This window comes from Erinaceus europaeus, chromosome 8, assembly GCF_950295315.1.
Source record: "Erinaceus europaeus chromosome 8, mEriEur2.1, whole genome shotgun sequence".
NCBI lineage: Eukaryota > Metazoa > Chordata > Mammalia > Eulipotyphla > Erinaceidae > Erinaceus > Erinaceus europaeus.
Genome location: NC_080169.1, coordinates 124239791 through 124260904, shown reverse-complemented (window position 1 = coordinate 124260904; position 21114 = coordinate 124239791). Strand labels below are relative to the sequence as shown.

Genomic DNA, 21114 nt, shown 5'->3' with positions numbered 1-21114 from the left:
TGGGCTCCCTGGGTGCTGTGCAGGGTGCTGAGAGAGGAGACACCCCACAGCCCTGCCCACCCTCCATGGGCTCCCTGGGTGCTGTGCAGGGTGCTGACAGAGGAGACAGCCCACAGCCCTGCCCACCCTCCATGGGCTCCCTGGGTGCTGTGCAGGGTGCTGACAGAGGAGACACCCCACAGCCCTGCCCACCCTCCATGGGCTCCCTGTGTCCTGTGCAGGGTGCTGAGAGAGGAGACACTCCACAGCCCTGCCCACCCTCCATGGGCTCCCTGGGTGCTGTGCAGGGTGCTGAGAGAGGAGAGACCCCACAGCCCTGCCCACCCTCCATGGGCTCCCTGGGTGCTGTGCCTGGTGCTGAGAGAGGAGACACCCCACAGCCCTGCCCACCCTCCATGGACTCCCAGGGTGTTGTGCAGGGTGCTGAGAGAGGAGAGACCCCACAGCCCTGCCCACCCTCCATGGGCTCCCTGGGTGCTGTGCAGGGTGCTGAGAGAGGAGACACCCCACAGGCCTCCCCACCCTCCATGGGTTCCCTGGGTGCTGTGCCTGGTGCTGAGAGAGGAGACACCCCACAGCCCTGCCCACCCTCCATGGGCTCCCTGGGTGCTGTGCCTGGTGCTGAGAGAGGAGACACCCCACAGCCCTGCCCACCCTCCATGGGCTCCCTGGGTGCTGTGCAGGGTGCTGAGAGAGGAGACACCCCACAGCCCTGCCCACCCTCCATGGGCTCCCTGGGTGCTGTGCAGGGTGCTGACAGAGGAGACACCCCACAGGCCTGCCCACCCTCCATGGGCTCCCTGGGTGCTGTGCAGGGTGCTGACAGAGGAGACACCCCACAGCCCTGCCCACCCTCCATGGGCTCCCTGTGTCCTGTGCAGGGTGCTGAGAGAGGAGACACTCCACAGCCCTGCCCACCCTCCATGGGCTCCCTGGGTGCTGTGCAGGGTGCTGAGAGAGGAGAGACCCCACAGCCCTGCCCACCCTCCATGGGCTCCCTGGGTGCTGTGCCTGGTGCTGAGAGAGGAGACACCCCACAGCCCTGCCCACCCTCCATGGGCTCCCTGGGTGCTGTGCAGGGTGCTGGGAGAGGAGAGACCCCACAGCCCTGCCCACCCTCCATGGGCTCCCTGGGTGCTGTGCCTGGTGCTGAAAGAGGAGAGACCCTACAGCCCTGCCCACCCTCCATGGACTCCCAGGGTGTTGTGCAGGGTGCTGAGAGAGGAGACACCCCACAGCCCTGCCCACCCTCCATGGGCTCCCTGGGTGCTGTGCAGGGTGCTGAGCGAGGAGACACCCCACAGCCCTGCCCACCCTCCATGGACTCCCTGGGTTCTGTGCAGGGTGCTGAGAGAGGAGAGACCCCACAGCCCTGCCCACCCTCCATGGGCTCCCTGGGTGCTGTGCCTGTTGCTGAGAGAGGAGACACCCCACAGCCCTGCCCACCCTCCATGGGGCTCCCTGGGTGCTGTGCCTGGTGCTGAGAGAGGAGAGACCCACAGCCCTGCCCACCCTCCATGGGCTCCCTGGGTGCTGTGCAGAGTGCTGAGAGAGGAGACACCCCACAGCCCTGCCCACCCTCCATGGGGCTCCCTGGGTGCTGTGCCTGGTGCTGAGAGAGGAGACATCCCACAGCCCTGCCCACCCTCCATGGGCTCCCTGTGTGCTGTGCCTGGTGCTGAGAGAGGAGAGACCCCACAGCCCTGCCCACCCTCCATGGGCTCCCTGGGTGCTGTGCATGGTCCTGAGAGAGGAGACACCCCACAGCCCTGCCCACGGCTCCATGGGCTCCCTGGGTGCTGTGCCTGGTGCTGAGAGAGGAGAGACCCCACAGCCCTGCCCACCCTCCATGGGCGCTCTGGGTGCTGTGCAGGGTGCTGAGAGAGCAGAGACCCCACAGCCCTGCCCACCCTCCATGGGGCTCCCTGAGTGCTATTTCTGGCCTCCCAGCTCCTGCTGGCACTTGAACTCAGGTCCTCACTCATGAGAAGCTTCGTGCTGTCCCAGAACAGCTGTTTCTGCCCCGCTGACATCACAGAAGCAGTGGCCCTTCCTGAGGAGATGCTTTCCCTACCTCCACCATCTGCCAGGAGGAACGAGACATTTCTTCTCTTTTCCGTGAGGAAACTTTGATTGGGATGCAGAGCTGCTCCCCACTTAGTTATAAGACGGATGATCACTGATGTGCCTTTATTCAGCACATGCGGGGGCTGCCGTGTTCGGAATATGTAATGGTAGCGTAGGTGGCGTCTCTGCAGAGGGAGAGGTCTGTTTCGCTCTGTAAGAGGTTTTCCATATTTATTCTCAGGCTGATGTGGCTCTCGGCTGCAAGTCCTAAGTTCTTTTGCTACACAGCCGCCCAGCCCTCAACCATTTATCTATTCGCAGGGTACCTCAAACCTCTCTTTTTAAAAAATTAACTTTATTTGTCAGATAGAAGCATCCAGAAATTGAGAGGGTAGAGGGAGAGAAACAGAGACACCTGTAGCCCTGCTTCACCACTCACAAAGTCGTCCCCATGAAGGTGGAGTCCGGGGGGCTCGGACCCAGGTCTCTGTGCCTGGTAGCATGTGCACTCCACCAGGTGCGCCACCAGCCGGTTCCTACCTCAGATGTCTTTCTGGTTCTGATCACCGCACTGAGTTCGTGGCCCACGGCCTCCTGTGTGTGTGACTCACGCGACTACAGAGAACTTCAGCCAGGGGCCAGGACCCTGACATCCCAGAGGCCTCAGGGCTGACAGACAGTCTCTTCAGTCACCACACAGCTGGTCTGGCGAGATCCAGAAACAGACAGCAGACAGGGGAGTGTCAGGTGTGCCGCCCTGGCCAGGATTCTGGAAGAACGCTTATAGGAAGACCAGGCATCATATCAAAACAGAATGAGGACGATAAAAAATAATTGAGGAGCAATTTTCCTTTGTATTTAATGATGATGAACAAGATTGTAAGGTAACCGGGGGACAATCCCACTCAGCTCCCACCACAGAGTCCCTGTCCCATCCCCTCCATTGGAAGCTCCCCTGTTCTTTATCCCTCTGGGAGCAGGGACCCAAATTCTCTATGGGGAGCAGAAGGTGGAGTTCTGGCTTCTGTCATTGCTTCTCCGCTGGACATGGGTGTTGGCAGGTGGATCCACACGCCCAGCCTGTGTCTGTCTGTCCCTAGTGGGGCAGGGCTCTGGGGAGGGGAGGCTCCAGGACACATGGGTGAGGGCGTCTGTCCAGGGAAGTCAGGGTGGTGTCATGGTGGCATCTGCAGCTTGGTGGCTAAAGGTAGTAGGCTATGAAGTAGGACAAATTATCTAATAAACAAGAACCTCAAGGTAAGAATAGAGCAGATGAAATTTAAGGTCTTCATGTTGGAAGACACTAGGAAGTCTATTTGAGGTATATTCCAAGGGGCTCATGAGTTTATTTGTTTTTGCCTGAGCCAGACAGCTCACATGCAGGTGGACCAAAGATGTTGTCTGGGGAGATGGTATCAGAGTTTGATACAGGACTAGAAAGTTGGAGCAGGGAAGAGAGTAGCTCCCAAATATGGAAACGTATACAGATATTTTTAACTTGATTTGATCTGGGGCCCATATTCAGCACAGGAGCCCGTGTGGCCTCTGCGTCCCTGTCAGTCTGAGCTCGCAGTCCATGGGCACAGCTGGAACCTTCTAGGCTGCTCTCATGTCAGGACCCGTCTCCCTCAAGGGGCAGAGCAGGCTGAGCGGCCTCCCTGCAGAGAGTGGGGCGTCCCCGCCATTCTGCTCTGCAGGGAGGGCAGGGCCTGGAGAGGCCCCAGGACTTGTGCTGACGTTCCTGAGGGAGGTGCCATCATTAGAGTGAGCTGTTCTCTAACCCTTATCCAGTGTCTGTCGTCCTTACTCTGTGTGACCAGGTCAGCCATGGAGTGATTGAGGGAAGGGAAGTAGGAGGTAGGAGAGGAGGGTGCCTAGGTCTAAGTAGAAACACCTCAATAAGCACTTGATGGTGTCTTTTAAAATTTCTTTATGCAGGGATTAGTGGTTTCCAGTTGACAGTAAAGTACAGTGTTAGCACATGCATAAGATGTCTCAGTTTCCCACATGACACTCACCCCCGGCCCAGGTCCTCCTCTGCCGTCAGGCTCCAGACCTGAAAGCCCCCAAGCAGCCCCCCAGAGTCCTTCACTTTGGTGGAAGACGCCAAGGCTGGTCCCCGTTCTGCCTGGAGTTTCCCTCCTCATCTGTTTGTCCGCTTCTGCCAACGAGGGAGACCATGCGGGGTCTTTGATTCCTGCTCCTTCAATCCCTTTCACTCTTTCGTCCACAGTATCCTTTTGAGGACTCAGCACCCCTGCACACACCGTCCGTGCTGCGCCCGCCCCTCAGCACCCCTGCACACACCTGTCTCTGCTGTTCCCGCCCCTCAGCAGCCCTGCACACACCTGTCCCTGCTGCGCCCGCCCCTCAGCACCCCTGCACACACCTGTCCCTGCTGCGGCCACCCCTCACCACCCCTGCACACACCTGTCCCTGCTGCGGCCACCCCTTACCACCCCTGCACACACCTGTCCCTGCTGCGGCCACCCCTTACCACCCATGCACACACCTGTCCCTGCTACGCCCGCCCCCTCAGCACCCCTGCACACACCTGTCCCTGCTGCGGCCGCACCTCAGCACCCCTGCACACACCAGTCCCTGCTGCGGCCACCCCTCATCACCCCTGCACACACCTGTCCCTGCTGCGCCCGCACCTCAGAACCCCTGCATACCCCTGTCCCTGCTGCGCCCACCCCTCAGCAGCCCTGCACATACCTGTCCCTGCTGCGCCCACCCCTCAGCACCCCTGCACACAACTGTCCCTGCTGCGCCCACCCCTCAGCACCCCTGCACACACCTGTCCCTGCTGCGCCCACCCCTCAGCACCCCTGCACACACCTGTCCCTGCTGCGCCCACCCCTCAGCACCCCTGCACACACCTGTCCCTGCTGCGCCCGCCCCTCACCACCCCTGCACACACCTGTTCCTGCTGCGCCCGCCCCTCACCACCCCTGCACACACCTGTCCCTGCTGCGCCCACCCCTCACCACCCCTGCACACACCTGTCCCTGCTGCGCCCGCCCCTCACCACCCCTGCACACACCTGTCCCTGCTGCGCCCGCCCCTCAGCACCCCTGCACACACCTGTCCCTGCTGTGCCCGCCCCTCACCAACCCTGCACACACCTGTCCCTGCTGCGCCCACCCCTCACCACCCCTGCACACACCTGTCCCTGCTGTGCCGCCCCTCACCAACCCTGCACACAACTGTCCCTGCTGTGCCCGCCCCTCACCACCCCTGCACACACCTGTCCCTGCTGTGCCCGCCCCTCAGCAGCCCTGCATACACCTGTCCCTGCTGTGCCCACCCCTCAGCACCCCTGCACACCCCTGTCCCTGCTGCGCCCACCCCTCAGCAGCCCTGCACACACCTGTCCCTGCTGCGCCCACCCCTCAGCACCCCTGCACACACATGTCCCTGCTGCGCCTGCCCCTCACCACCCCTGCACACACCTGTCCCTGCTGTGCCCGCCCCTCACCAACCCTGCACACACCTGTCCCTGCTGCGCCCACCCCTCACCACCCCTGCACACACCTGTCCCTGCTGTGCCGCCCCTCACCAACCCTGCACACAACTGTCCCTGCTGTGCCCGCCCCTCACCACCCCTGCACACACCTGTCCCTGCTGTGCCCGCCCCTCAGCAGCCCTGCATACACCTGTCCCTGCTGTGCCCACCCCTCAGCACCCCTGCACACCCCTGTCCCTGCTGCGCCCACCCCTCAGCAGCCCTGCACACACCTGTCCCTGCTGCGCCCACCCCTCAGCACCCCTGCACACACATGTCCCTGCTGCGCCTGCCCCTCACCACCCCTGCACACACCTGTCCCTGCTGCGCCCGCCCCTCACCACCCCTATACACACCTGTCCCTGCTGCACCTTCCCCTCAGCACCCCTGCACACACCTGTCCCTGATGCGCCCGCCCCTCACCACCCCTATACACACCTGTCCCTGCTGCGCCTGCCCCTCACCACCCCTGCACACACCTGTCCCTGCTGCGCCCGCCCCTCACCACCCCTATACACACCTGTCCCTGCTGCACCTGCCCCTCAGCACCCCTGCACACACCTGTCCCTGCTGTGCCGGCCCCTCAGCACCCCTGCATACACCTGTCCCTGCTGCGCCTGGCCCCTCAGCACCCCTGCACACACCTGTCCCTGCTGCGCCCGCCCCTCAGCACCCCTGCACACACCTGTCCCTGCTGCGCCGGCCCCTCAGCACCCCTGCATACACCTGTCTGTGCTGCACCCACCCCCTCAGCACCCCTGCACACACCTGTCCCTGCTGCGCCCACCCCTCAGCACCCCTGCACACCCCTGTCCCTGCTGCGCCCGCCCCTCAGCACCCCTGCACACACCTGTCCCTGCTGCGCCCGCCCCTCACCACCCCTGCACACACCTGTCCCTGCTGCGCCCGCCCCTCAGCACCCCTGCATACACCTGTACGTGCTGCACCCGCCCCCTCAGCACCCCTGCACACCCCTGTCCCTGCTGCGCCCGCCCCTCAGCACCCCTGCATACACCTGTACGTGCTGCACCCGCCCCCTCAGCACCCCTGCACACCCCTGTCCCTGCTGCGCCCACCCCTCAGCACCCCTGCACACCCCTGTCCCTGCTGCGTCCGCCCCTCAGCACCCCTGCACACACCTGTCCCTGCTGCGCCCGCCCCTCAGCACTCCTGCACACACCTGTCCCTGCTGCGCCCGGCCCCTCACCACCCCTGCACACACCTGTCCCTGCTGCGCCCGCCCCTCAGCACCCCTGCACACACCTGTCCCTGCTGCGCCTGCCCCTCAGCACCCCTGCACACACCTGTCCCTGCTGCGCCCGCCCCTCACCACCCCTATACACACCTGTCCCTGCTGCACCTTCCCCTCAACACCCCTGCACACACCTGTCCCTGCTGCGCCCGCCCCTCACCACCCCTATACACACCTGTCCCTGCTGCGCCTGCCCCTCACCACCCCTGCACACACCTGTCCCTGCTGCGCCCGCCCCTCACCACCCCTATACACACCTGTCCCTGCTGCACCTGCCCCTCAGCACCCCTGCACACACCTGTCCCTGCTGCGCCCGCCCCTCAGCACCCCTGCACACACCTGTCCCTGCTGCGCCCGCCCCTCACCACCCCTGCACACACCTGTCCCTGCTGCGCCCGCCCCTCACCACCCCTATACACACCTGTCCCTGCTGCACCTTCCCCTCAGCACCCCTGCACACACCTGTCCCTGATGCGCCCGCCCCTCACCACCCCTATACACACCTGTCCCTGCTGCGCCTGCCCCTCACCACCCCTGCACACACCTGTCCCTGCTGCGCCCGCCCCTCACCACCCCTATACACACCTGTCCCTGCTGCACCTGCCCCTCAGCACCCCTGCACACACCTGTCCCTGCTGTGCCGGCCCCTCAGCACCCCTGCATACACCTGTCCCTGCTGCGCCTGGCCCCTCAGCACCCCTGCACACACCTGTCCCTGCTGCGCCCGCCCCTCAGCACCCCTGCACACACCTGTCCCTGCTGCGCCGGCCCCTCAGCACCCCTGCATACACCTGTCTGTGCTGCACCCACCCCCTCAGCACCCCTGCACACACCTGTCCCTGCTGCGCCCACCCCTCAGCACCCCTGCACACCCCTGTCCCTGCTGCGCCCGCCCCTCAGCACCCCTGCACACACCTGTCCCTGCTGCGCCCGCCCCTCACCACCCCTGCACACACCTGTCCCTGCTGCGCCCGCCCCTCAGCACCCCTGCATACACCTGTACGTGCTGCACCCGCCCCCTCAGCACCCCTGCACACCCCTGTCCCTGCTGCGCCCGCCCCTCAGCACCCCTGCATACACCTGTACGTGCTGCACCCGCCCCCTCAGCACCCCTGCACACCCCTGTCCCTGCTGCGCCCACCCCTCAGCACCCCTGCACACCCCTGTCCCTGCTGCGTCCGCCCCTCAGCACCCCTGCACACACCTGTCCCTGCTGCGCCCGCCCCTCAGCACCCCTGCACACACCTGTCCCTGCTGCGCCCGGCCCCTCACCACCCCTGCACACACCTGTCCCTGCTGCGCCCGCCCCTCAGCACCCCTGCACACACCTGTCCCTGCTGCGCCTGCCCCTCAGCACCCCTGCACACACCTGTCCCTGCTGCGCCCGCCCCTCACCACCCCTATACACACCTGTCCCTGCTGCACCTTCCCCTCAACACCCCTGCACACACCTGTCCCTGCTGCGCCCGCCCCTCACCACCCCTATACACACCTGTCCCTGCTGCGCCTGCCCCTCACCACCCCTGCACACACCTGTCCCTGCTGCGCCCGCCCCTCACCACCCCTATACACACCTGTCCCTGCTGCACCTGCCCCTCAGCACCCCTGCACACACCTGTCCCTGCTGCGCCCGCCCCTCAGCACCCCTGCACACACCTGTCCCTGCTGCGCCCGCCCCTCACCACCCCTGCACACACCTGTCCCTGCTGCGCCCGCCCCTCAGCACCCCTGCACACACCTGTCCCTGCTGCGCCCGCCCCTCACCACCCCTGCACACACCTGTCCCTGCTGCGCCCGCCCCTCAGCACCCCTGCACACACCTGTCCCTGCTGCGCCCGCCCCTCAGCACCCCTGCACACACCTGTCCCTGCTGCGCCCGCCCCTCAGCACCCCTGCACACACCTGGATAAGGGTAAGAGAACAGCTCACTCTAATGATGGGGTAGGGTCTGTGCAGAAGTGAAATTACAGAGAAGAGAAAGCTTGGGGACGGGTACCCGAGGGCCCTGGAGAAGGTTCCGGAAGGCCCTTCACGTATAAAGCATCTTCTCTTAAACCTGACACAGGCCAGGGCCCGGTGGTGGCACACCTAGTTGAGTGCACACATTACAATGTGCAAGGACCCAGGTTCGAGTCCCCAGTTGCACGGGAGAAGCTCTGCAAGTGATGAAGCAGTGCCGCAGATGTCTGTTTCCCTCAGTTTCTGACTGTCTCCATCCAGTAAATAAGTAGTAAATAAATAAATAATAGTGAATAAATAGAAAATACAAAATTATATATAAAAACAAGAAAACCTGACACAGGTCAGCCTGGACCCACCTCCGATTGGCCAGCTGGGAGCGGCTGGCGCGGCCCCTGACCCTGACTCCCTCACAGGGAGCAGCCTCTGTGCCCAGGGCCCGCTTCCCATGTCCGTGTGCAGACACGGGGCAGCGAGGGGCTGTGGGCCCCAGGGTGTTGCTGTTTCCCCGTGCTGACATGCCTCCGTCCTCCTCTGTCACCAGCTCTTGTCCGAGAACCCTGTCCTGGGGAGCAGGGTGATCCATCTGGGTGGAGGGACAGAAGGACGAGAGAGCTGCCAGCGCCCCCTGCCCACGGGGCCATCTGTCCGGTGGCTGAGCCAGCAGCTCCATCAGGATCCCGAGACACAGAACCCGCCAGGCCGGCAGAAGGGGCCTGTCTGTCCCGTGACTTGGCAGAGGAGGAGGGGACGGAGTGTTAGGGGAGGGGAGCATGGCCTGGCGTCTCTGTGACTGACCCAAAGGAGACAAAGACCTTGTGAGGGGCTGAGCTCCTGGAGAGGGGTCCACAGCCAGCTCACCCTCAGCCCAAGGTGGCTTCATGAGGAAGGGAGATCAGAGAGAGAGAGAGAGAGAGGTGGGCAAGTGAGGGGAAGGTGTCCAGGCCCCAGCAGCCAGCAGCCAGCAACCTCCCGCTGGGGTCTGAAAGGACCGCTGGGTGACTCCTGGAGGCAGTGCGGACGCCACTCCTCTATTATTATCAGGTAGGAGTGAGCAGAAGTGAGGGCCAGGCGGCAGTGCGCTGGGTCAAGCGCTCATAGTACCCATCCGAAGGATCCCGGTTCGAGCCCCCGGCTCCCCACCAGCAGGGGAGTCGCTTCACAGGCGGTGAAGCAGGTCTGCAGGTGTCTGTCCTTCTCTCCCACACCCTCTCTGTCTTCCCCTCCTCTCTCCATTTCTTTCTCTGTTCTATCCAATAAAACGGGAAAAATACGGTCACCAGGAGCAGTGGTTGTAGGACCAGCACCGAGCCCCAGCAATCACCCTGGAAGATACAGAGAGATAGAGAGATAGAGAGAGATATAGATATATAGAGATATAGAGATACATACAGATCCATATATAGATACAGAGATATAGATATATAAATATAGATAGATAGATATGTTGCAGAATTGAAGTCAGAGAGAACAGAGCTGGGAGACAGGGGTCTGAGGGCCTGGGGAGACTGCAGAAAGCCCCCTCAGTGTGAGCGCCCTTCCTCTTCACCCCACACACGCCCACACCTGCACCAGTCCCCCACTGGCCGGCTGACACGGCCAGGTGTGGCCCTCGCTCCCAGACTCCCCCCGCAGCGTGCAAAGGCGCCCTGGAGCTCAAGTCCCCGCAAGCTGACCTGGTGTGCAGAGGCAGTGCAGCCAAGTGTCTGTCCCTCAGGCTCTGCCTGTCTGTCCCCGACCTCAGCAGAAGGGCTCCTCACCCGCTAGGCACTTGTCCCACACGCAGCTGCCTTTGTGTTCCAGGCTGACACGCCTGGGGCAGAAGACACTTTATTCTGCAAACTGGAAGCTGAGAGGAGGAGAAAGGTTCTGAGAAGGAAACAGTTTCCTGTTTGCTGTGGCATTATAATTATTGTTACTATTGTATTAATAGTCCACAGTTTATGTGTAACATGTCTCAGTTTTCTGCAAACCAGCCTAGGTCCTCCTCCACCATCAGCACCAGGACCTGAAAGCCCCCCACCCGCACCCCACCCAAGAGCCCTTTACTTTGGGGCAAGACACCAAACCCAGCCCACGTTCTGCTTGGTGTTTCCCCTTCTGTTCTGATTTCTCCACTTCTGTCCGTGAGTGAGATCAGCCCATCTTCCTCCTTCTCTTTCTGGCTGATCTCATTTCACAGGATTCCTTTTAGCTCCAGCCAAGAGGAGGGGAAGAAGGTGACTTCATCCTTCTTCACAGCTGAGTAGTATTCCACTGTGTATCTAGACCACAGCTTGCTCAGCCACTCATCTGTTGTTGGACACCTGGGCTGCTTCCAGGTTGTGGCTGTTACACATGGTGCTGCTGTGAACACAGGTGCACACAGATCTCTCTGGATGGGTGTGTTGGGTTCCTTAGGATCTGTCCCCAGGAGAGGAACTGCAGGGTCACAGGGCAGGTCCCCTTCCAGCTTCTGAGAGTCTCCAGACTGCCCTGCACAGGGGCTGGACCACTGACACTCCCACCAGCAGTGAGGAGGCTCCTCTGTCCCCTCAGCCTCGCCAGCATTTGCTGCTGCTGTGGTTTGGAACATCACTTGGAGGAGGGGAGGGCGGGTCCTGTAGCCTCAGTGGCCTGTGGAGACGGGCGGGATTAGCTTGGGCTCAGATGTGAAACCTTCCCCAGGTCTCTTGCTATCTGGCCGGACAGCCCTGGGCTTCCCTTCTGTCCTTGAGGCCTCCTACAGGGGTTGCTTAATTAAGTCTTTCTTTTCTTCTTCTTTTTAAGCTTTCTTTTGGTGTTATCTTTATTTATTTATTGGACAGAGACAACCAGAAATCTAGAGGGGAGGGGGAGGTAGAAAGGGAGAGAGACAGAGAGACACCTGCAGCCCTGCCTCCACCTGGTCGTTCTCACTCCACAACTCTGGCTGCGCTGGGGGTCTGCCCTCTAGCTGCTGACCCCTTTTTCTTCCTTCCCTTTCTCTTGTATAGAAACCACTTTCTTGTGTTTCTTTTATTTGTGAAACAAAAAAATCCTAGACCCTTCAATGTAGGCTTGCCCATTATGTGTGTTTTTTTTTAAAGATTGATTATTTCTATTTTATTATCTTGAAATATTTCCATTAATGATTTAATAATAATTAACAAGATGGTCAGATCACAGGGGTATAATCCCTCACAGCTCCCACCACCAGAGTCCCTGTCCCATCCCCTCCACTGGAAGCTCCCCTGTTCTTTATCCCTCTGGGAGCAGGGACCCAAATTCTTTCTGGGGAGCAGAAGGTGGGAGGTCTGGCTTCTGTCATTGCTTCTCCACTGGACATGGGTGTTGGCAGGTGGATCCACACCCCCAGCCTGTGTCTGTCTGTCCCTAGTGGGGCAGGGCTCTGGGGAGGGGAGGTTCCAGGACACATGGGTGAGGGCGTCTGCCCAGGGAGGTCAGGATGGCGTCATGGAGAAGCTGCATGTTTTCCAAGGAGATTCTTTGAATTGAGTGTGGGGAGCAGCAGCTGGCTTTGTATGTCTGAGGCTCCGGGTTCTATCCCCAGCTCTGATGTGTCGACTGTGCTGACTCATGAAATTCTCCCTGCCCCATATGGAACTGAAAACCTGAATTGTGAAAATATATGGAAACACATGTTTCTTGTACTTCAAAGAAAATAAAGAGCTTACCACCCCCAGTTCCCAAGGGAAACCTCAGAAGGATGCCCACCACCGGGCCCCCCAGCTGCTCCCCAGTACCAGGCCCCTCAGATGGGGGGTCACAGGCCACCCAGCAGTGGTACTGACATTCAGCCTGTGGCCGCAGGCCCAGCCCCTGGGCTGGGGAACAGTCCCTGCGCCCCCTGCTCCCCAGGCTTCTCCAGGGTCCCCCCTTCAAGCCCTTCCAGGTGGCCCTGCCCCCAGGCCAACAGCCACCAGCCTCCAACCCCCAGACCCTCCCAACACTGCGCCCCTCCTCCCTCTGGGATCTCCACCCCCAGACACCTCTCCCCTTCCCTCCTCCCCTCCCCTCCTGGCTCCCAGCACCCCTGCCCCCTCCTCCTGGCTCCCTGCACACCTTGCCCCTCCCCCTCTCCTGGTTCCCCTCTCCCTCCCCTCCCCTCCTGGCTCCCTGCACCCCTGCCAACCCCCTCAGCTCCCTGCACACCTTGCCCCACCCCCTCGCCTGGCCCCCCCGCCCCTCCCCCTCCCCTCCCCCTCCCCTCCAGGCGCCTCTGCTCCCCCTCCCCTCTCGCGGGCCTCTCCACCCCTTCCCATCACCCCCACCCAGTCGCCCTCCTCCCAGCCCTTCCCCCCTCCTCCCTCCCGGAGCCGCGCATGCGCCCTGTGCGGGGGGGCGGGAGCGTGCTGGTCCTCCGTCGCGGTTGCTAAGCAGTGACCCGGGCTCGGACCCCGGGCCGCCCGTCCGCTCCCCCGCCGGCTCCGGCCTCGGGGCGCCGCCCCCACCCCCTCCCCGGGGACCCCGGGATGGACTAGCCCCCTCACGCCGAGGCCGCGCCACCTGCCCAGCCGGCCGGGGCCATGACCACCGCCAAGGAGCCGGGCGCCGCGGGCAAGACCGCGCAGCAGCACGAGCAGGTAGCGCCCCCGCGCCGTGTGCAAACGTGCAAATGTGTGCAGGCTTGTGCAAATGTGTGCAGGCGTGTGAAAGCGTGTTCAGGCATGTGCAGGGGTGTGCAGGCGTGTACAGGCGTGTACAAATGTGTGCAGGCATGTGCAAATATGTTCAGGCGTGTGCAAATGTGTTCAGGCGTGTGCACGGGTGTGCAAGCGCATGCAAGTGTGTGCAGGCATTTGCAAATGTGTGCAGGCGTGTGCAAATGTGTGCAAGCGTGTGCAGGCATGTGCAGATGTGTGCAGGTATGCGGGCTGTGCAGCCGTGTGCAAACCACATTGCGGGCGTGTGCACAGATGCGTGTGTGCGCGGAGCCCGCGAGCAGAGGAAACTGGGGTGCAAGCCGGGCGCCTGGGGGCTGGGGCAGGGGTTGGGACAAGGGACTGGGGCAGGGGGCTGGGGTAGGGGTTGGGGCAGGGGGCTGAGGCATTGTCTGGGGCAGGGGGCTGGGCAGGGGGCTGAGGCATTGGCTGGGGCAGGGGGCTGGGGCAAGGGGCTGAGGCAGGGGCTGGAGCAGGGGGCTGGGCAGGGGGCTGGGCAGGGTTTGGGGCAGGGGGCTGGGGCAGGGGGCTGGGGCAGGGGGCTGAGGCATTGGCTGGGGCAGGGGGCTGGGCAGGGGGCTGAGGCATTGGCTGGGGCAGGCGGCTGGGGCAAGGGGCTGAGGCAGGGGCTGGAGCAGGGGGCTGGGCAGGGGGCTGGGCAGGGTTTGGGGCAGGGGGCTGGGGCAGGGGGCTGGGGCAGGGGGCTGGGGCAGGGGCTGGGGCAGGGGGCTGAGGCATTGGCTGGGGCAGGGGGCTGGGGCAAGGGGCTGAGGCAGGGGCTGGAGCAGGGGGCTGGGCAGGGGGCTGGGCAGGGGGCTGGGGCAGGGTTTGGGGCAGGGGCCTGGGGCAGGGGCCTGGGGCAGGGGCCTGGGGCAGGGGCCTGGGGCAGGGTCCTGGGGCTGTGGCAGGGGCTGGGGCAGGGGCTGGGGCAGGGGGCTGAGGCAGGGGGCTGAGGCAGGGGGCTGGGGCAGGGGGCTGGGGCAGGGGCTGAGGCAGGGGGCTGTGGCAGGGGGCTGGGGCAGGGGCCTGGGGCAGGGTCCTGGGCCTGTGGCAGGGGCTGGGGCAGGGGGCTGGGGCAGGGGCTGGGGCAGTGGGCTGAGGCAGGGGCTGGGGCAGGGGCTGGGGCAGGGGGCAGAGGGGTGAGGCTGGGGGCTGGGGCAGGGTTTGGGGCAGGGGGCTGGGGCAGGGGCCTGGGGTAGGGGCTGGGGCAGGGGCCTTTACCACAGAGGCCTGTGCCAGGCTCCAGGACCTCTCCCCGTGGCAGGTGTGGCGGGCGGTGCAGACTCCGCAGAGACTTCTGGGGGTGCAGCCAGGGCCCGCCACCTGGGCAGAGGCCCCCCGCCCCCAGCGAGAACCCCCCCCCCTGGTGTGTGGGGAGCAGGGGCCCTGAGCTGACTCCGCCTCTCCTGCAAACACCTGCCTTTGCTTCTGTGATAGGGGGCGCCTTTAACTCAAGCTCAGCTCACCTGGGCGGATCATTGAGGGGTTCAGAGGGGCTCCAGCGCAGTGCTCCAGCTCGGTGCTCCAGCCCACCTGCTCTTATCTGCAGGGGCTGCCTGCCCTGGCCAGCCTCAGGGCGGGGAGCAGAGTCCCCAGGAGCTCAGGAGAGCGAGGAGCCTCTCTGGGGACACCGGCGATGGCAGACAGCCGCCCAGCCCCTTCAGTCCTTGGAAGCCACTTCGGGGGTGCAGGTGCTTCCGGAGGGCTCGTCTAGGCCCCCAGGCACCCCAGCCCCAAGGCAGACAGACCAGTAAGCCCTAGGAACCCCTCCTCCTCCTCTCTCTCCTCCTCCTCCCTCTTCCTCTTCTTCCTCCTCCTTTTTCTCCTCCTCTCCTCCTCTACCTCCTCCTCTTTCTCCTCCTTCTCCTTCCCCCCCCTCCTCCCCCCCTCCTCCTCTTCCCCACCTCCATACAGAGTCACCTCTGGGCAGACTATGGCACGGTGGAGCCCCCTGGTCCTTCTGCCCCCAGGGGAGACTCTGGAGTTGCTGGACGATGAGGATCTGCTTGTGACAGACCAGCGGTGCCGTCCTGCTGCTTCCTAAACTTTTCCAGAATGTTCCGCCAGGAGAGCTGCCCCCTCGGGCGTCTCTGAGCACCTGCTGGCCGTGATGACCGCCCCTCGTCCCTGGCTAGAAAGCCGGCCTGTTTGTGGGCTGCCCGGGATGGGTGGCCTCAGCCTCTGTGTGGGGGTGCAGGTGCTCAGGGCAGAGGGCTCCCTGAGGCGAGGTCCCAGGCCTGGCCTCTGGCCTCCCAGTTACGTAAGAAGGGAGGCCTGCTTCCTCTCCCCGCCGTCAGCTCCAGGCTCCGTTGCCCTCCACACACATCAGGGGCGGGCAGGGTGTCCATGCTGGGGGGCGCTGGGCTTGCCAGGGTGGCTGCCCTCTGGGTCCTGGGGAGCCCCACCTTTGAAGTTCCGCAAGCAGGTGACACTCAGAGGCGGCCACCGCCGTCCCTGTCCCTCCGTCTGTCCCTCCATCCCCCCCGAAGTAAAGAAGGGCCCCTTCCTCAGGCCCGGGAGCCCCCGTCCTTGGGACCAGGCTCAGCTGATGGAGTTTCAGCCCGGCCGGCTTCCTCCCTCCTCCCTCCTCCCCGTGCTCCCGCCACAGAGCCATGTCAGGTCCCCTGAGCAGAGGTCACGGTTTCTGCCCAGGGAGTTTGGGGACAGAGGGGCCTTCCAGCGCCTTTGAGGAGGAAGGAATGAATGAGACATTGAGGGAGGGAGAGAGAGAGAAGGAGGAGGAATAGAGAGCTGGCAGCTGTCTTTGTTTCCCTTTGGTCTCCTGCTTGGGGCCCGGGGACTGAGTCCCCACCTGGCTGTGAGGCCTGTGACCCTTGAGCCCCACCTTCTGGAGGTGTTTGGGGCGGTGGCAGGTGGCAGCTAGGAGACTCCGAGCAGAGCCAGCCAGGCCTGAGGGCATCTGAGAGCTGGGGTTCCTGCAGACCAGTGTGGCCAGTGGCCGTGGGGAGGGCCAGGCGGGGGTGCGCCCTGGAGTGCACGTCCTGCGGTACCTGGGACCCGGGTTCGAGCCCTCCGTTTCCACCTGCAGGGGGAAGCTTCATGAGCGGCGAAGCAGGGCTGCAGGTGTCTCTCTGGACTGTTCTTCCATTTCAGTTTCTGTCTGCCTCTGTAGAGAAGTTACGAGGGGGTGGGGTGCACAGAGCCAGATGGCGTTAGGGAGGAGGCCCCTGGCGCCCCTCCAGTTTATTCGCTACCGGGCAGCCTTCCAAGCCCACATGCTGCGCCTCTGTTCCTCCTCCTCCTCCTCTTCCTCCTCCTTCTCTTCCTCCTCTTCCTTCTCCTCCTCCTCTTCTTTCTCTTCCTCCTCCTCTTCCTCTTCTTCCTTCTCTTTCTCCTCCTCTTCTTCCTCCTCCTCCTCCTTTGTATCTTTGAAACTGTATCATCCATGATCCTCCCATGGGGTGCTGGGACTCAAACCCGGGACCTTACACAGAGCAAGGCACCAGGGCATGCGTCCTCCCGGCTGAGCCGTCTGCCTGCCCTAACAGGCCCCCCTTGGTCTGCAGTATCTGCCCCCCCCCCCCGCCAGCTCCTGAGAGTCTCTTGTCCTGCTGTGGCTCCGTCACTCTGTCCCTGCCCTTGGCCTGGGGCTGCCGGTGCCTCTCTCTCCTTCTCTCCTTCTCTCCTTCTCTCCTTCTCTCCTCCCCCCAATGGGCTGTCTGACCTCAGGCGGCTGTGCGTCTGTCTGCTTTTCTGCTGTACCCAGCACCCAGACCTGGCTGCCCCGTGAAGTAAAATGTACCGTCACCGAGGGCTTGCTGAGACGGGACTTACCAGCTGCCCCTTCAGCGAGGAGACGTGGGCCAGCTGGTACCAGGGCTGGGCTGGCTGCCCCGGGCCCTGCCGTCTGCCGCGGGTGTCTCCGTACAGAGGGAAGGGCCTCTGCATCCCAGGAGAGAGGCCGCGGACTGGACCCCCAGGAAGACTTCATCCTCTAGAGGGGAGTTGACCAGGGACCAAACCCAGACGCCCCGGGCATGCAAGTTCCTGGGCTGAGTTGCTTCCAATTACATTTTAAAAATACATTATTTTGGATAGAGACAGAAATTTAGAGGGAAGGAAGGAGAGAGATACAGAGAGACACCTGCAGCCCTGCTTCTCCACTCCTGAAGCTTCCCCCCTGCAGGTGGGGACCAGGGCCTTGAACCTGGGTCCTTGCGCACTGTAGTGTGTGCTTGACCAGGTGCACCACCACTCGGCCCCTGTTTCATTATCATCATCATCATCATTATATTTATTTATTGAGTAGATATAGTCAGAAATTGAGAGGAAGGGGGAGGTAGAGAGACAGAGAGACACCTGCAGTCCTGCTTCTCCACTCCTGAAGCTTCCCCCCTGCAGGTGGGGACCGAGGGCTCGAACCAGGGTCCATATGTACTGGAATGTGTGCGCTGAACCAGGTGCACCACTACCCGGCCCCTTGTATTTTCATTTCATTTGCTTGTCTGATGTCTGGATGCTCCAGCCACTGATCAGATAGATGTTGAATCAGGGAAGCTTTCGTTTATTTTTAATGCGGTATTTTTTTATTTGTGACTAATACTGGGTGACAAGATTGTAAGGTGACAGGGTCCAGCCCACACCGCACCCACCACCGGAGCTCTGTGTCCCCACCCGCCCACCTCCCCAGGAAGTTCTTGCAAAGTCTTAGAGACACTTTGCTTGCTTGCTTTTGTTCTGGGTGTTCTGTTTGTTTTACAAGGTCCTGACTCAGGTCTCTAGACTCCAGAGACGATTGAAACCATCTGGTAGTTGTCTTTCATCTCACTACTGATTTCTCCAGTTCCTTCCATTTGGTCTCCAAGGACACACCTCATCTTTTTGATGGCAGAGTAGTATTCCATGAAGCCCGTATCCCATAACGTCTCCATCCCGTCCCCTGTGGACGGGCATCCAGGCTGCGTCCACTCCCTGGCTGCTGTGCACAAGGCAGCTGTGAGCACAGGGCTGCGGTGTCCCTGCTCATCAGCGTCTGAGTGTCCACGGGGTAAGTGCTGAGAGCGGGATTGTGGGTCACACGCTGACTCCGTGTTTACTCGTCTCAGGACTGTCCACACAGCCTTATTTTTCAATGAAAAAGATGTGGAGAGACACATACACACAGAGACCAGACCAGAGCCCTGCTGGGCTGTGGCTGGCGGTGGTGCAGGGGATTGAACCTGGGACCTCGGAGCCTCGGAGCCTCGGAGCCTCGGGCAGGAGACTCTTTTGCAGAAGTGCTCAGAGGAAATTGTGATGTTGGGAGAACAGGGTCAGAGAAGCAGGAAAGGGGCGTGTGGCCGAGAGCTCCAGGTGGGGACGGAACAGAGTGGGGTCAGTGACCTTGCCCTGAAGGTCGGCTGGGAGGCCTCCCTGGGAGGAGTGTGTCCTGGGCGGGGGCAGGTGCTGAGGGAGGATTCGGGGCAGCGCCTGAGAGACGGCAAGGGAGAGTGTGGGGCGGACCAATGCCACGGTTCAGGACGATGAGCGACTAACCAGGGTTGCTGTCACCTGCACCCGCCCCCTTCACGCTGGTGTTTCCAGATTCTCTTCCTTTTCAGTGATGGTATAAAACTAAGATTCCTGGTGACAGATGCTTCTGGTCCTGATGGAGTTGGGGTTCAGAGCCCTCTGGGCATCTTCCCCTGACATTTCTCCCCCTCTGAGAGTCTAGACCCAAATCCTCTATGGGGAGCAGAAAGTGGGAAGTCTGGCTTCTGTCATTGCTTCTCCACTGGACATGGGTGTTGGCAGGTGGACCCACACCCCCAGCCTGTGTCTGTCTGTCCCTAGTGGGGCAGGGCTCTGGGGAGGGGAGGTTCCAGGACACATGGGTGAGGGCGTCTGCCCAGGGAGGTCAGGGTGGCATCATGGTGGGGTTCGAGGCTGGTAGGTGTTTGTGTTGGGGGAGTGTCTGTGCCGTTGGGTCTGGCTCAGGGACAGGCTCCCGGAAGCCCCCATTAGCTGTAATTTTCCTAAATGAAGAAACAGATGAAGGAGCAACACCTGTGTTGTGCCCAGTCTTCACAGCAAACAGCAATTAATCCTTTCTGCCAGCCTGAAGAGAGCAGCGGGTGACTTCCTATCTCCTCGCGCAGGAGTGACCCCGGACGTGGCAGCTGCCAGGCAGGTGTGGGGAGCCGGAGTGAGGGAGCAAGGGGGGTAGGGGCGCACCTGCCCTGCCCCCAGAGAAATAAAATGTTCCCCGGTTCCACAGTAGGACAGACAGGCGGGTCCTCTGTCCCTGCATATCAGCAAACCCAGGGGCTAGAAATGGAACCGGTCGGTTGAATCTCTTCGGTCCGCAGAATGTAGCCAACCCAACCTGTGTCATGGTGTGTCCGCTGGCACCCTGGCGCCCGGGTCGGGCGTGGAATGGGACCAGGCCACCTCGTTCCCAGTCTCACGTGGACCTTGGTGACTCACGGCGCAACCGGTCTGTTCGCACATGACCCTTGTACCTGAGCCCACCTGAGGCCTTGTAGCTGCCTTGTAACCGATCGAGATGGTCCTTTTCCAAAACCACCGGTAGCCGGTCAGCGTACACCGCATCCGGCTTGAAAGGACTTTAAGCGGCTTTGCAAACCGTCGGGCGGTCTAGTTGGCGGGGGTCTGCGTGACCCCACGGGGGCAACCAAGTCTTTCCCTCCCTCCACGCGTCGGCCTCAGGCTCGGCCTTGGGATCCGCTGCGCCTGGAGCTGTGATGGGCGGCCAAGCTGCAGGCCCCCGGCCTCAGTCTAACCTAACCCAGCGCGTGGTGCTCACAGCACCAGGACACCGGGTCCCCCCCAAGGCCCCAGGGAAAGCCCAGGTCCCCGCTCCCCAGGGCCACCCTGCTGACCTGAGGCTCCCGGATGTCCGTCTCTGGACAAAGAAAGACAGACGCCTGCAGCCCAGCTCCACCACGCCTGAAGCTTCCCCCCTGCAGGTGGGGAGTGGGGAGTCTCGAACCCGGGTCCTTGCACGTGGTGGTGTGTGCGCCTAACCGAGTGCCGCCCCATCGCCCGCCCCCCTTCCCATAGCTCCTCCGTCCAGCCTGCCATCTGCCGAGGGGCGTCCGGTGTGTCTGCTCTTGAGTAGCTGTGAACATGGCTGGAACAAGGTCTGCCTGCCCTTTGGATAAAAATCAGCCTCATGGGACTCGGGCGGCAGCGCAGCGGGTTAAGCAGCAGGTGGCACAAAGCGCAAGGACCGGCGTAAGGATCCCGGTTCGAGCCCCCGGCTCCCCACCTGCAGGGGAGTCGCTTCCCAGGCGGTGAAGCAGGTCTGCAGGTGTCTGTCTTTCTCTCCCCCTCTCTGTCTTCCCCTCCCCTCTCCATTTCGCTCTGTGCTATCCAACTACGACGACATCGATAACAACAATAATAATAACTACAACAATAAAAAGGCAGCAAAAAAGGAATAAATAAATAAATATGTTTTAAAAAATCAACGTCTTAATCTTTACATTGTGAAGGGAACAAGAAGCCGGGGGGCCAGCAGTGTCTGGTGACACGTGGCGCCAGGAGCCCAGCGCTGGACTCGGAGCCAGCCGGGCAGCGCCAGGATGCCAGGGTCCTTGGGCGACGTCCTCCGTGGCCTCGTGGCGCCGGCTCCCGGGAGCGGCCTTCTTTTTCTGAACGCAGTCGTTTGCTGTTGCTCACCTGCCTTTGCAAAATCTCGTTTTTTCTGTGTGGCTTTTGCC

The 21114-nt window shown here is 62.3% G+C and overlaps 1 protein-coding gene across 1 annotated transcript in view; it reads left to right on the top strand.

Moving 5' to 3' along the window:
* Positions 1-21114, top strand: part of LOC132539739 (dipeptidyl aminopeptidase-like protein 6) — a 211967-nt gene that overhangs the window by 104920 nt on the left and 85933 nt on the right. The gene's annotated exons all lie outside the window — the stretch shown is intronic.